The sequence below is a fragment of the Pan paniscus genome, chromosome 13 (assembly GCF_029289425.2).
Source record: "Pan paniscus chromosome 13, NHGRI_mPanPan1-v2.0_pri, whole genome shotgun sequence".
Classification (NCBI taxonomy): Eukaryota; Metazoa; Chordata; class Mammalia; order Primates; family Hominidae; genus Pan; species Pan paniscus.
Genome location: NC_073262.2, coordinates 70,012,751 through 70,026,389, shown reverse-complemented (window position 1 = coordinate 70,026,389; position 13,639 = coordinate 70,012,751). Strand labels below are relative to the sequence as shown.

Here is a 13,639-nt window from a genome sequence, read left to right as displayed (position 1 = left end):
TTAAACAGGTGAGAGGGATGATCACATCAAAACATCATCCAAGCAGCAGCATGAATGCTGGCTTCAATGAGAGAAAGAAAAGGCCAGATGCTAAGAGGAATACTGAGCAAACGCTATGGCAATAATGCAAGAAAGACAAGCTGAGGGTTGGCCTGAGAGCAGCAGCAGTAAGGATGGAGCAGGTGAGACAAGACGATAGACATTTTGGAGGAACCCAGTGACTGACAGCATGAGGGAAGGGAGAGGAGAGAAATCAGAGGTGTATAACTTGGGAAACTGACTGGATAATGGTTTCTGCCAAGTAAATCAGGGAATATAGGAAGTATGTGTGAGGAAGTGGGTGGATGGGGATCAGGAAGGGGTTTCAAAAATAAGAGTTTAGAATTTAAATTGCCCAAATTATCCTTAAGATCCCTTGAGAATTCCGAGAGAGCACATGATGCTTACCATGTTTTTGTTAGTTTTTTCAGGGAAAAGAGAGGTGTGTCAGTAAACAAGGTTTATCTGGCATGCATCTGTACCACCCAGGGAGGAAGAATGCTTTCTAGTAGAGTTCCTTATCTTTAAGGATCCAGAAAAGATAATTAGACAGCACCATTTTACCAATAGCTAACACTGTGTGGTATTTAAATATAGTTTTCAAACTCTTCTAATACATTATCTCATACAAGATGCACCACATCTCATCCACTAAAGGAATCGCGGTTTTTCGCTACTATTTTAAAACTAAAATGGAAAGGCTTGCTTTAGTTCAAATCGCTGGTTACTGAAGTAACTGGTGCTCTTTACTCTAATCCACAGTCTCTAGCCATGTATGTGTAACCTATGTGCAAATAGTTTGCATTTTAAAAGTATGACATCAACTTTAGAAAGTGTTATAGTAGTGTTATATTACATTTTAAAATGCACAATAAAAAGTTTAGCCATAAAATATAAAACGTTAATCATAAAACTTGAAATGCGGAAGAAGCTACATTAGGGAAATATTGAGAAAAACTTTGACAATGTCAATAACTGAAAGTTTATATTGCAAACGGCTGTGAGGTGCTTGGTTCATCAGTACTGAAGCAGCCACCTGCAGAGGGGAACTGCGAACAGTTATACCAGCCAGACTAAGTATCTAGATACTCATGCATTTGCTTAAAAAATTATTGAGCATTCATAATGTTTCATAATTTCTTAGATGCGTGTTTCAGAGCTGAAAAATACGATCCCTGATCCCATCTCAGTGGAGGAGTCAGAAAATGATCCCAGAAATTATTATTTTCCTATCATGTGTTATTTTTTATGATGGAAAGAAATTCAGAGGCGGTAGTTCCAAATCTAGGCTCTAGAGCTCAGGAAGGTCAGTGACCACCTCTACAGGATGTGTAGGCGTTAACCAGGATGAAAGTTGGACAAGCATATCTTAAACAGTGGGAACAGTCAAGGCCTACTTCATGTTATTTGCAAACTTCCTGCTTCCATGACGTCTCTGATTTGGACTCCTCATATTGACTTTCTTTGGAGCTCCTTTCTTGAATAACTATTTCTGTTACAATTAGAAGTTACTCAGAATTGAATCACTATTACCCCTGTTCTCTGGTGGCAAACCTTGGTAAAGAGGTTAACAAATAAACTCTAATTTAAAAAAAAAAAGGCACTGCACATAGAATTATCAACAGCCAGAGCTGGAAGGGAATCAAATCCAACTTTTTTAAAAAAAAATTCAGTATATTTATGGGATATATGAGAAATTTTCTTACACATATATAATGTGTGGTGATCAAGTCAGGGTATTCAAGGTGTACATCATCCAAGTACAGTACACTTTTATTAAGTATGGTCATCCAACTCTGCTATCACACATGGAATTTATTCTTTCTATCTTACTGTAGGTTTGTACCTTTAACACATTTCTCTTCATCCTCCCTTGAATCCAACTCTTTCAGTAAATATATAAGGAACCTAGGAGGTGTTTATAAATAAGGTAGGAGATATCTATGAATAAGGCATAAAGTACAGCCTCTAAAGTTAAGGTAGGTAAAATTCTCCCTGGTGATTTATTTAGAGTAATATTTGGCATCCATGAAAATTCAGACATGACCTGCTCCGCCCACCTCCCCCACTGCCCTACCTCTTCATTTCACCAATAAAGAAAACTTGGCTAGGTTTCTATATGCCGTATTCGCCAAGTTTAATTTCAAGGTGTGTAGTTCACTGCAGTTTATTCTGCCTTTTGTATTTCTATAAGTGGTTGTTTTTTGAAAAGTACTGATTTCCATTCTAAAGTAAAAGCTCAATTAGCTCTTGAAAGATCCTCATAAGGGGGTGCTTGATAAGTACACAGAGGGGATGAAGAAAAGAAGAAAAGGAGGAAGGGAGGGAGAGAGGGAGGAACAGAAGGAGGGAGATAGGGAGAGGTGCAAAACAGTGCAAATACAATTTTTAACCATAAGCAACATCCTTAACTAAAGAAAAAACTAATGAAAAAGTAGTAAAGAGGGAAAAAGTTCATTTTTTAAAAAATCAGGAAAAAAAGAAACAAAAAAGAGAGAAAAAAACTTAGAAAGCAAGGTTAAATGGAAATGAGAAGAGTTTTCATGCCAAAACTATGATTGGACTACCAATTCCAAACCAATGAAGTTTTGCCACGTGCGGGAAATTATTTGATGGTGGAATCACGGACATTATATAAATGAGATTAAGAAGTGACTTGATAAGTCTGTAAACAAAGATACAGGAAAATTACATCCTGCATTTATTGGGTTTTAAATGAATGGCCTCAGTTTAAGCCCAATAACTTATTTCTATTGTACAATCAGCCACCTTTGGTTCGCACCATCAAATTCCAATAAAACACAGTTGGCAGTACTGGTTACTGAAGTAGTAGGTTATGCCCAATATATCCAATCCAAATGTAAAAGGATCTCGCTGTCTACATCATCAGAGTAAAAAGAAAGATACATTGATCAAAATTGTAGGTAAATAGATCATTAAATGAGATGTTGGTTGCAAATGTTTCAGCCTCAACACCACAAAGACTTTTTATTTAAACCTTTAAACAACAGTCCCTCTCCAGTTAACAGCTGGTATTACTTGTTCCCCATAGTTTCTGTTGTATAATAACTAACATATCTTCATAAAGTTGGCAATGGTAAATCAGATTTTCATGGCACAAATTCAGTGCAGTTTACATACGCTTTCTTCAAACCTAGAGTCTGAAGTATAATACAGCATTTAAGTATCACTTAGATCATTGGCCCTTAACCTTGGCTGCACATTAGAATCACCAAAAAGAATGCAAAGAATGCTGCTGTCTCCAGGACCTTCAACCAAAGATTCTGGTGATGGAGGCTGAGCTTTAGTGTATTGCTGAGTATTCGATCCCAAGTGATTCTAACATGCAGCCAAGATTGAAAATTACTGGTTTTGATATTTTTAATAAATCAGAGTAAAATTTGAAATAAAATTCCATTGAAAACAAAAGCAGGTCCAGGTGCATAGTAGCTCACGCCTATAATCTCAGCACTTTGGGAGGCCAAGGCAGAAGGATTGCTTAAGCCTAGGAGTTCGGGACCAGCCTACACAACGTAGTGAGACTCCATCTCTGAAAAAAAATTAGCCAAGCATGGTGGTGCACACCTGTAGTTCCAACTACTCAGAAGGCTGAGGTGGGAGGATCGCTTGAGCCTGGGAGGTTGAGGCTGCAGTGAGCCATGATTGTACCACCGCACTCCAGCCTGGATGACAGAGCAAAACCCTGTCTGAACAAATAAACAAGTAAAAAAACCCAGAAGTTTTATTTTGTTTTGTTTTTTCCCCACGATGATGAATTAGAGGCTTTCAGCATGCCTCAACCACTTGGAAACAGCAAGATAGTACATAAAGATCAACTCTGTGATCTCTTAATTCAAGAAGGAAAATGGGAATCCACCAGAATTGTCAAAGACACCCCAGATCCCAGAGACGAGAATGCCAACAAACAGCTCCCATGATAGCATCTGATTGATGGAAAGTAAAATAAAAGTGAGTAAAGCCTCAGTATGTGAGAGAGGCAGAGAGCCTCCCTCTGTGACTCATCTTTCCCCAAGGACCGAACAACCCAGGGCAAGGGAGAGCACTTTGTTTCTCCCACGCCCTGGAACAAACTTGGGGAGAGGCTTGGAGATGCTGTGAGGGAAAGACACAAGGAAACACTACAGACGTTTTCCCAGACCCAGGACTGAGAACAGGATGCCATTTTTAATCTGGGTGCATACAAAGTCAGCCATTCCTTGGCAACCTGGCAGTGTGGCTGTGTAGGCATTTTAGTTTGGGGCCAGAGATTGGGATGCCTTCTCTGGAGTGGAATAGGGGCTTCCACAGCCAGAGCTGTGGCAAGTGCCTCAGCAGTAAGGCTAGAATTGTTTTCTCCCCCATCACAAGTCTGGGGGCAGGAGCAGAGCTGCTACAGCTGCAGTTTCTCCTGGGCAATGAGACTTTTAGCGAGGTCCAGCTTGGCAACCTGGAACTGAGCTGCCTGTGCCATCACTGGGTGACCCACTCTGTTCTCCTGAGATCAGGGTGCAGTGAGGCCCTCTCTGCTCCACCTGCAGGCAGAAATCCAGGCATTCAGAGCACCTGCTTGCCTGGACCAGCAGCCTGAGCTGATCCATCCTTCTGTGCAGAGAACCTCATGCAGGGGGACACCCTCTACTACATGTCCAAACCGATCTACAAGCATTCAGAGTACAGCTTATCTGGATCAGCAACCTGAGCCACCCTACTCTTCCTGGACATAGATCATGCTGCAGTGTGACCCGCTTTACTTTACCCCCAGGCAGATCTTCAGGCATTCAGAGAACCAGCTCACCTGGATCAGGAGCCTGAGCCACCACACTCTTCCTAAGCAGAGATCCTGGTACAGGGGGGCCCTCTCCTCTACATGCACAGGCAGATCTCCAGACATCTGGAGTTCCCATTCTCCTGTGTTAGAAGTTTAGGCCATTCCTGTGCAGAGAACTTGAAGACAAGGTGGTTTCCAAGCTCTATGCCTACGCACACCTCTACCTTGGCACTGGTGCCTGTGCCTACCACTGGGGGACCTATAGGTGGACCTGCCCAGTATGGCCCTGCCCTTTGTGGCCCCCAGTGTCTTGGGACTGAGCAGGGAGCTCAGACCACTATACATTCCACTAAGCCCATTGTCTGAGGTAACAATCAGCTTCTTCCAGTAAACAAGAATCAAATACATGCCCAGCCACATTGCCTGTAGCCAACTCTTACCTTTAAGCATCATCTATGGGTTTATAGGTTGAACTTCACAGCCCAATAAACTCCACAGCACTGCCAAGAGAAGTGCACAGGGCTGTAGAAGCAAAGTCAAAACCCTACACAGCAATCTCTACAGTCACACCCCCTAGAGAATGGGGAAAAAGGAAAAGGGGAAGAAAATAATGATAATAATAATATTATAGGGAAAGAAAGTGATATGGTTAGGCTTTGTATCCCCACCCAAATCTCATCTTGAATTGTAATCCCTATAATCCCCATAATCCCCACATGTCAAGGGAGAGATCAGGTGGAGGTAACTGAATCATGGGGGCCGTTTCCCCCATGCTGTTCTCATGATAGAGAGTTCTCACGAGATCTGATGGTTTTATAGGTGTTTAGTAGTTCCTTGTGTGTTCATTCTCCTTCCTGCCCCCTTATGAAGAAGGTGCCTTGCTTCCCCTTCACCTTCCACCATGATTGTAAGTTTCCTGAGGCCCTCCCTCACCATGCTGAACTGTGAGTCAACTAAACCTTTCTCCTTCATAAATTATTCAGTCTCGGGTAAGTTCTTTACAGCAGTGTGAAAACAGACTATTACAGGAAGAAAGAAAAAAATCCTGTCTACATGAAAATAATAAGAATAATTAGAAGTGCCAGCATCTCCAGATGAAAAGGAACCAGTGCAAGTATTTTGGCACCTTGAAAAATCTGAATGTAGTGGCACCACCAAGGGATCGCACTAGCTCTCTAGCAATAATCCCTAACCAAAATGGAAACTCAGAAATGACAGATAAAGAACTCAGTGCATGGATTGCAAGGAAGCTCAATGACATCCAAGACAAGGTTGAAAATCAACACAAAGAAACTTCTAAAGCAATCCAGGAAATGAAATAAGAAATAGATATCTTTAAAAGAAATCAATCAAAGCTCCTGGAATTAAAAACTCATTTAAGAACTTCAAAATACAATTTAAAGCTTTTAATCAATAGACTTGACCAAGCAGAAGAAAGAATTTCAGAGCCTGAAGACAAGTCTTTTGAATAAACCCAGTCAGACAAAAATAAAAGAAAAGGAATTTTAAAAAATAAACAAGGCCTTTAAGAAATATGGTATTATTTAAGGCAACTAAACATGAATTCTTGACATTCCTGAGAGAGAAGGAGAAAAAGTAAACAACCCAGAAAATATATTTGAGAGAGTAATTTAAGGAAACTTCCCTAATTTTGCTAGAGGTTGACATCCAGATACAAAAAATCCAGAGAACACCTGCGAGATACTATAAAAAATGAACATCACCAAGGTATATAGGCACCAGATTGCCTAAGGTCAATGCTAAAGAAAAAATTATTAAAGGCAACTAGAGAAAAAAGGCACATCACAGACTAAGGGAACCCCATCAAGCTAACAGTGGAATTATCAGCAGAAACCTTATAAGCCAAGAGAGATCAGGGACCTATTTTCAGCATTTTTAAGAAAAGAAATTCCAGCAAAGAACTTCATATCCTGCCAAACTAAGAATCATAAGTGAAGGAGAAATAAAATCTTTTTCCAGTCAAACAAGTGCTAACAGTATTTATTACCAACATACTGGCCTTACAAGGGATGCCTAAGGGAGTTTTAAACATGGAAACCAAAGAACAATACCTGTTACCATGAAAAACAAATAAGTATATAGCCCACAAACACTATAAAGCAACCACACAGTACAAACTACATAGCAGCCAACTAACAACTTCATGATAGGATTAAAACCTCACATATTAATATTAACCTTGACTGTAAATGACCTAAATGTCTCACTTAAAAGGCACAGAGTGGCAAGTTGAATTAAAAAACAAGACTTACCTGTCTGCTGTCTTTAAGAGTCCCATCTCACATATAACAACACCCATAGGTTCAAAGTAAAGGGCTGGAGAAAGATCTACCCCACAAACAGAAAACAAAAAAAGGCAGGGGTCACTGTTTTTATATCAGATAAAACAGACTTTAAACCAAAGTAAAAAAGGACAAAGAAGAGCATTACATCATGATAAAGAGTTCAATTTAACAATAAGAGTTAACTATACAACATATATACACACTGAACATTAGAGCACCCTGATTCATAAAACAAGTACTTCTAGACCTACAAAAAGACTTAGCCACACAATAATAGTGAGGGACTTCAACACCCCAATGACACCAGTAGACAGATTACTGAGGCACAAAACAAAGAAATTCTGGACTTAAACTCAACACCTGACCAACTGGACTTAACAGACATCTACAGAATAATCTACCCATCAACCACAATATACATTCCTCTCATCTGCACACAGAACATACTCCAAGATCTACCACATACTTGGCCATTAAAGCAAATTTCGATAAATTCAAAAAAATCAAAATTATACCAACAATACTATCAGTCCACAGTGGAATGAAAATAGAAATCAATACCAAGATATCTCAAAACCACAAAATTACATGGAAATTTCACAACCTGTTCTTGAATGACTTGGGTAAACAACAAAATCAAGGAATAAATAAGTTTTTTGAAATAAAAGAAAACAGAGACACAACATTTTGAAAACCTCTGGGATGCAGCAAAAACAGTGTTAAGAACAAAGTTTATAGCGCTAAGTGCCTATCTCAAAAAGATAGAAAGATCTCAAATTAATGGTATATCATCACATCTAGAGGGACTACAAAAAACAACAAATTAATCCAAATGCTAGCAGAAGAAAAGAAATAACTAAAATCAGAGCAAAACTAAATGAAATTGAAACCTCCAAATCCATACAAAGAATCCATAAAACCAAAAGTTTGTTTTTTGAAAGGATAAACAAGATTGATAGACCACTGGCTAGGTTAACAAAGTAAAAAAAAGAGAAGATCCAAATAGGCACGATCAGAAATGACAAAGGTGATATTAGAACGAATCTCACAGAAACTCAAAAGATCCTCAAAGACCATTATGAACACCTCTACACAGACAAACTAGAAGATCTAAAAGAAATAGATAAATTTCTGAAAATACACAATCTCCCAAGATTAGTTAGGAAGAAATGAAAACATTAAATAGGCCAATATCAACTTTTGAAATTGAATCACTAATAAAAAACCTGCCAACCCAAGAAAGCCCTGGACCAGATGGATTCACTGCTGATTGTACCAGATGCACAAAGAAGAGCTGGTACCAATTCTACAGAAACTATTCCAAAAAATTGAGAAGGGATTCCTCCCTAACTTATTCTACAAAGCCAGCAACACCCTGACAACAAAACTTAGCAAAGAAACAACAAAAAAGAGAAAACCACAAGCCAGTTTCCCTAATGAACATAGCCACAAGATCCTCAACAAAATACTAACAATCTGAATCCATTAGCACATCAAAAAGTTAATTCACAATGATCAAGTAGATTTCATTCCCTGATCAAGTAGGTTTCATTCCTGCAATGCAAGAATGGTTCGACATATATAAATCAATAAATGTAATTCACTGCATAAACAAAATAAGAAAAAACATATGATCATCCCAACAGATGCAGAAATAGCTTTTAATAAAATCCAACATCTCTTTAAGATAAAATCCCTCAAAGAACTAGGCAATGAAAGAACATACCTCAAAGTAGTAAGAGCCATCTATGACAAACCCACAGGCAACATCATACTGAACAGGCAAAAACTGGAAGGACAATTAAGAAATGAAACAAGACAAGGATGCCTCCTCTCACCACTCCTATTCAACACAGTACTGGAAGCACTAGCCAGAGCAGCAGGCAAGAGAAAAGGCATTGCAACAGGAAGAAGACAACTGATCTCTCTTTGCTAACAATGTGATTCTATATGTAGAAAACCCTAAGGACTCTGCCAAAAGGCTATTAGAACTGATAAACACTTTTAGCAAGGTTTCAGGTACAAAAATCTATGTACAAAAATCAGTAGCATTTCTATACACCAATAACATTCAACCTAAGAGCCAAATCAAGAACATAATCCCATTTACAATAGCCACACACACAAAAAATACCTAGGAATATATCTAACCAAGGAGGTGATAGATCTCTACAAGGAGAACTATAAAATACTGCTAAAGGAAATCATAGATGAAACAAACAAATGGAAAAACACGCCATACTCATGAATTGGAAGAATCACATCATTAAAATGGCCATACTTCCCAAAGCAATCTATAGATTCCACGCTATTCCTATCAAACTACCAATGCCATTTTTCACAGAATTGGAAAAAAAAAACTATGCTAAAATTCATATGGAACTAAAAAAGAGCCCAAATAGCCACAAAAATCCTAAGCAAAAGACCAAAACCAGACATACCATTTTACCTGACTTCAAACTATACTATAAGGCGACAGTAACCAAAACAGCATGGTTCTGGCACAAAAACAGATACCTAGACTAATGGACTAGAATAGTGAACCCAGAGAAGTAAAACCACACACCTCCAGGCATCTAATCTTCAACAAAGTTGACAAAAAAAATAAGCAATGGGGAAAGGATTCTCTATGCAATAAATGGAGCTGGGATAGCTGGCAAGCCATATGCAGTAGAATGAAACTGGACCCCTATCTTTCACCATATCCAAAAATTAACTCAAGATGAATTAAAGATTTAAATTTAAGACCTCAAACTATAAGAATTCTAGAAGAAAACACTATTCTAGACATTGGCCTTGAGGAAACAATTTATGACTAACTCCTCAAAAGCAATTGCAACAAAAACAAAAATTTACAAGAGGAACCTAATTAAACTAAAGTGCTCCTACACAGCAAAAGAAACTATCAATAGAGTAAACAGACAACCTACAGAATGTGAGAAAATATTTGCAAACTATGCATCCAACAAAGTTCTAAGATCTATAACAAACTTAAACATTTAAACAAGCAAAAACTAATAACCCCACTAAAAATGGGCAAAAGACATGAACTGCTCAAAAGAAGACACACAAGCAGCCAACAAACATGAAAAAATGCTCCACATCACTAACCATCAGAGAAATGCAAATCAAAACCACAGTGAGATACCATCTTACATCAGTCAGAATGGTTATTATTAAAAAGATAAAAAACAGAGCTGGTGATAACTGTAGAGAAAAGGGAATGCATATACACTGTTGGTGGGAATGTAAAGTAGTTCAGCCACTGCAGAAAGCAGTTTGAAGATTTATCAAAAAACTTAAAACAGAACTACTATTCAACCCAGCAATCCCATTACTGGATATACACCCAAAAGAAAACAAATCATTCTACCAAAAAGACCCATGCACTTGCATGTTCATCGCAGAACTATTCACAATAGCAAAACATAAAATCAACGTAGGTGCCCATCAGTGGTGGACTGGATAAAGACAATGTGGTACATAACATCATGGAATACTATGCAGTCATAAAAGAAACCAAAATCATATCCATTGCCAGCTGCATGGACGCAGCTGGAGACAATTATCCTAAGCAAATTAACACAGTAACAGAAGACCAAACACTGCATGTTCTCACTTGAAAAGGAGAGCTAAACGTTGGGTACTCATGGACATAAAGATGGCAATAACAGACACTGGGGACTACTAGAGGGGGAGAAGAGACAGAGTCAAGTGTTGAAAAACTAACCTAAGTGTTGGGTACTATGTTCAGTATCTGGGTGATGGGATAATTTGCACCCTAAACTTCCACATCACCCAATGTATCCAGGTAAGAAACCTATACATGTACCCCCTGAATCTATAAGAAAAAGTTAAGGACCAGAGGCAATGGCTCACACCTGTAATCCCAGCACTTTGGGAAGCCGAGGCGGATGGATCACTTGAGGTCAGCAGTTCGAGACCAGCTGGGCCAAAATGGCGAAACCCCATCTCTACTAAAAATACAAAAATGAGCCGGGATAGTGGCACATGCCTGTAATCTCAGCTACTCAGAACACTGAGATTACATTTAGTCAATATCTAAATGCTAATATCTTCATTTTGTTTCCCTAAACCATAATCATGATTTTAAGCTCCTCTTTTCATAAGAGTGTGTGTTCAAGTCTATTGCTCTACCTCTTTTTTATTTTCCTGTTTTTCTTAGAAATTTACAGGAATTCTTTAAATATTCTGAATACCAGTCCTTTGTTTGATATATGTATTGAGTCTTTAGACTGAAATATGTATTTAGAATACTCTCAGTTTGTGGCTTATTTTTCAACATTTTACTTAGTGTTGTCTTTCAAAGAGCAGATGTTTTAAATTTAGATAAAAAACAATTTACTTATTATGTTCTTATATTGTTTGTGTTATATGTGTCCTGTCTATCCAAAAAGTTGTAAATATATTTATATGTGTTCATCTAGTAGCTTCATACTGTTGTTTTTTAAAATTAGGTTTATAATCCATTTTGAATTAGTTTTTGAATATGGTGTGCAGTACAAAGGTGGGATTCTTTTTTTCTCATAAACTTATCCAATTGCTTTGAAACAATTTCTTGAAAATATGTTCTTTTTCTCAGTGGAATTATCTTAGAACCTTATGTAAAAATCAATTGGCTATATAGGTATAGGCCTATTTCTGTATTCTCTATTATATTCCACTGATGTATGTATCTATGTTTTGGTTATTCTAGGTCAGGGCATTTTTATTTCCACATAAATTTTAGACTCATAAATTTCCACAAAGTCTTTTAGGGTTATGATTGAGATTGTGCTGAGTCTGTGGATCAATTTGGGGGAGAGCTGACATTTTAACAATATCAAGTCTTCGAATCCATAGACATGATATATCACACCATTTATTTAGGTCTTCCTTAATTCTATTCAGCAATATTTTCTAGTTTTCAGTTTATAGGCCTTTTACAATTTTTGTTATTTTTTCTAGATTTCTTTTGCTTTGATATTGTTATAAATTATTCCTTCAAATTTCATTTTGTAACTTTGCTTTTGGCATCAATAATCATAACTGATTTTTGTATGCTAACGTTTCAACTGTGACCTTGCCAAATTCATGTACTAATTTTAGAAGTTAGTCCTTAGACTATTTAGGGTTTTCTAAATAAACAATTACATTTTTATTCTTTCTTCATTTCCAATCTGTGGGCCTTTTACTATTACTTCTTTCCTAATATTACTGGCTAGAGTCTCCAACAAAAGGGGGAATGGAAGTGGTGGAACGGGGCCTCTGGGCTTCATCTCCAATCTTAGGAAAATCATCTAATAGTTCACCATCCTACATATTAGTTACAGGTCTTTCACAGATTTCCTTTATAATATTGAGGATGCTTCCATCCATTTTCAGTTTTCTGACAGTTCTATGAAATTTTTTACAAAATTCATAAATGTGTGTTGGATTTGGTCAATTGCTTTTCCTGCATTAATTGAGATGATCCTTTTATTTTTCTAATTATTCTGTAAATACAGAAAACTGTAGCAAGTGATTTTTGAATGTTACATTAGCTTTTCATTTTTGGGCTAAATCCCACATAACCATGGTATTTTACCCTTTTATTCATTATTAGTATAAAAATTAACCAATAGCAACTCAAATGTGCTAATAAATGAAACTATCTAGACATTGTGAAAATATTTTTATTATAAAATTATTTTCCTTAGTATAGTTTGAATAAATATTTTTTGAAATTTTAACCATATCTTTTAACCACATTTCAATAGATTACTAATTTTGAAAAAATTATTATAAATATATTTTAAAGTTATATGATCAACTCCCTTTATGTCAGCAAATGTTTTAAGAAGTCTCTAATTTTCTAAAAATTTTACCTCTGATTAAAATTTTATAATTGCTATAGCAAAAAATATCATCTTATTATTTCTTATTAGAGATTCAGAACTGATCCATTAAAAACATATATAGATCAATTAATTTGCTTTCCCCACTTATGAGTATGTGTAATTTGGGAATTCATAATTTCCATCTTCCTTTTCAGTTTCCAAATTTACAAAATATAAGGATTAGATTGGATAATCTCTAAGAATTCATCCAGCTCCATAGCTTATTCATCCCAAGTTACATTATTACCTTCTTCAGATAAGATGTCAAATGTTTTACCCAAAGTTTGAATAAATTTAAGCTGTCAATAATCTTAATAAAATCTATTTGTAAGAATTTCTAAAGTACTTCACAAGAACATTTTAGGCATTTTTCGGCTTTCTCATTATATATGAAGTGGAAATTCAGTATTCTCTATTTCACCACATTACTACTAGTAGCCAAAGGAGATCTTTAAAATCTAAATGTTGCCATTTTAGCAACATACTCCTTAGTACAGGGGCCTATTTTGTAATTTTTCAAAGAAATTAAAGATGTGACTTTATAAAGATTAAAGAGTTTTATGACATACTATGTCAACATTTGAGAAATATTTTTGAGTACCTACTATGTACAACAAGGCATTGGGGATAGCAGTGATAAAAAAAAA

At 36.8% G+C, this 13,639-nt stretch overlaps 1 protein-coding gene across 1 annotated transcript in view; it reads right to left on the bottom strand.

The window, feature by feature from the left end:
- Window positions 1–13,639, bottom strand: part of B3GALT1 (beta-1,3-galactosyltransferase 1) — a 574,453-nt gene that overhangs the window by 482,941 nt on the left and 77,873 nt on the right. The window lies entirely within an intron of this gene.